Genomic DNA, 3598 nt, shown 5'->3' with positions numbered 1-3598 from the left:
CCCTTTACCAGTTCCTCTTTCCCCTCTCTCCTCTCCCCGCCTACGTCGTATGTCTTCACTTGTCTTAACAAGTTCAAGGAATTTTTGTGATTGTTGTGTCTTCTTCCCCCCACCCTTTATTTGTTTATGTATGTATGTATGTATTTATTTATTTTTAGCTCCCACAAATAAGTGAGAACATGTGATATTTCTCTTTCTGTGCCTGACTTGTTTCACTTAATATAGTTTTCTCTAAGTCCGTCCATGATGCTGCAAGTGATAGTATTTCATTCACATAAACCCCTTCTTTGGGCTTATGTTTCTTCAATAAAAAGAGGAGTTAGACCAGACTAAATACATAGTAAGTTATAATTTTCTATGAGTCTATGTTAATTAAGTATGAGTGAAATGGTAATTAAATATTAGAAAAACAATGAAACTTTCTCTAGGTCAAAGATATTGTATTCCAAACATCTGTGGTGTCAGGTATTGTATGTCAAGGATGGGGGCAGGGTGGTTGGATTGGTTTGGTGTTAGCTCCATGTCTGAGTGAAGCTGATTAGTGGCCCCGATGTCTGTGCCTGGAATCCAGGACTGTTCTGATGTTTTTAACTGTATCATTTGTCTAGATATTTAATTGAACTCAATTACTTAGTAAGTTCTCTTTTGCTTTTGTAGCTTGAGTTCCTTTAGGAAATCTGCCAATATATATATATATATATATATATAATTTTTTTAGTCTCGTAATTTGCACAAAATTTCTTGCTTGAATCAGCATTTTTATGGGAAATTTAAAACAGTTATCGCCATGGTTTGAATGTGTTCCCCAAAGGTCATGTGTTGGAAATTCAAACCCCAATGCAACAGTGTTGAGAGGTGGGATCTTACAAGAGGTGATTAAGTCATGAGGGCTCTGCTCTCATGAATGGATTAATGTCATTATCTGGGTTTGTTATTATGAGACTGGGTTTGTTATAAAAGTGAGTTAAGGCCCTCCCTTTGCTCTCTCATGCTCTCTTGCCTTTCACCTTCTGCCACTGTATGATGCATCGAGAAGGTCCTCACCAGATGTCAGTCCCTTGTTCTTGGGCTTCCCAGCCTCTAGAATTGTAAGTAAGTCTCTGTTCTTTATAAACTACTCAATCTGTGGTATCCTATTATAGCAGCACAAAATGGACTGAGACAGCTATATTTTACTATGTTATTTAGTCATTTAATCATTTTTCCTTTAAAGAGAATAAGAGAAACCAAGTCCTCTTATACCTTGTAAAATTAACTCTGCCCATAAAAGAGGGACTAAATGGCTTCCCCAGCAGATCTGCTGATGTAATCCTGGAACTCCTTGTGCTGGTGTATAATTCTGTAGGAAAGGATGGTCCTACATTCAAAAGTCATCTGACTTGATGTAGAACAGACATTAGATGTTTGTGCCCTCTGCATTTAAAGATGTTTAATATTGGAACATCACATTTCAACAATGTTCCAAAGCTTTTAAAAAAGCAGATTTGAAAACTAGATTTGTTATATCGAACCACAGGTGGTCCTCTTAGCATGGTAGTGCAAAACTAAGATAAAATTTAACACATATGTTTCTTTGCCAAACAATGAAAACTATATAAAAACTAAAAGTATGTTACTTTGCCCGGATATCCAGGTAATAATATGCAAAATTCAGGACTCGATGGTAGCAATTAATTGATCTCAGTTGTCTTACTGATACCTAATTATTTTTATCTACTTTATATTTTTTAATTTGATAAACCTTTTCAAAGTAGGTGGGCCATAAAAATCAATTAAGAACACAAAATTCTTATTTATTCTCTTTTATTCTGTTAATGTTAAGTAAGGAATAAGAACAGAGAAAATAAACCTCTGCTTACCACTTTCAGCTGCCTCCAAGATCAATCCCAAGGAGGAGCTGGAATTAGAACACATTGTCTTCACACTTTCTAAGAGACCTTCAGGATTACCCATGTCATGTCTTGTACCACCCAAAATCTAAACTTCTCAGGTTATCCATCACCTTTGAAATTCCTTTTTTCCTGTGTAGGGAGACTATAATTTGTCTTCCAAACTAAAACACTTTTTAGAATAAAAGGAGGCCCCATTATATAACAGACCCTGGGATGACATAAATAAACCAGGACTGTCAAGGACAAACTGAGACACGTGATCCAAGCTTCTACTGCCCTCTATCCCCTCAAATACTTTCATTCTGCCCTCTGGAATCCATAGTCTGAAAAAAAAAAAAATCACCCTAGATCCTTCATCTCTTCTCTGAATATTTCCTTTGCTTTGTTACTCTTATTCTTGAGTGAGAGAATCCTCAGGCTATCCTCTGAGTATTACTTTCCCCATAGTTCTATCAAGTGGTGGCTGATTTTTTTCTCCCATACTCCTGGAGATGGAGTAGATGTCCTTCCTCCTTTTCACTGTCACCGGCAATGAGGACCATTCTTCCTCCCTCCTCTCCAAAAACATTTCACATTCTTTGGTGTGAATGCCACTAGACTATGCCACACATCCTTCCTTCTTACAAGCATCTACTGATTTCTAGATACTCCTCCTTATTCATCAAATATTTTAGCACCTAGTGTGCTATTTTTTAAAAATTTAATCCACCAGGCCCACTGGGGTTTTCTTCACAACTTAATTATCGAAACCCTCTGGTAGCTCAACTCCAAAGACCTCTCTACACCATCCCTCTTCAATTACCCACTCTCATGGCTGCACTTTTCATTTTGCAATAACCTCTGACTACACGACATCCAAAATTTAAATTTCAAGCATCATAATCTCTGAACACTTTTTCTTACTTTCTGGTTCCCTTACTTTCGTACTCCTATTCCAAATATTCAACAAAACTTGAAAACCCCAGTACAACCCTTGGTTGTATGGCCATAAGGAAATCTACCAGGTATTGGAATGAGCTCAGAAGCTGATCCTTCCCCAGTTGAGCCTCTGGATGAAAACTCCAGGTGGCCTGTAGGAGTTAAAGTGGCCTCCAGCCAGCTCTGCAATGGCAACCTGGTGAGACGTTAAAGCAGAGAACTGATGAGGCCAGCCTCCGGCAATGAGGACCATTCTTCCTCCCTCCTCTCCAAAAACATTTCACATTCTTTGGTGTGAGTGCCACTAGACTATGCCACACATCCTTCCTTCTTGCAAGCATCTACTGATTTCTAGATACTCCTCCTTATTCATCAAATATTTTAGCACCTAGTATGCTATTTTTTAAAAATTTAATCCACCAGGCCCACTGGGGTTTTCTTCACAACTTAATTATTGAAACCCTCTGGTAGCTCAACTCCAAAGACCTCTCTACGCCATCCCTCTTCAGTTACCCACTCTCATGGCTGCACTTTTCATTTTGCAATAACTTCTGACTACACGACATCCAAAATTTAAATTTCAAGCATCATAATCTCTGAACACTTTTTCTTACTTTCTAGTTCCCTTACTTTCGTACTCCTATTCCAAATATTCAACAAAACTTGAAAACCCCAGTACAACCCTTGGTTGTATGGCCATAAGGAAATCTACCAGGAATTGGAATGAGCTCAGAAGCTGATCCTTCCCCAGTTGAGCCTCTGGATGAAAACTCCAGGTGGCCTGTAGG

This window comes from Galeopterus variegatus, unplaced genomic scaffold (genome assembly GCF_000696425.1).
Source record: "Galeopterus variegatus unplaced genomic scaffold, G_variegatus-3.0.2 Scaffold2343, whole genome shotgun sequence".
Lineage (NCBI taxonomy): Eukaryota > Metazoa > Chordata > Mammalia > Dermoptera > Cynocephalidae > Galeopterus > Galeopterus variegatus.
Note: the sequence above shows the minus strand (reverse complement) of the source record.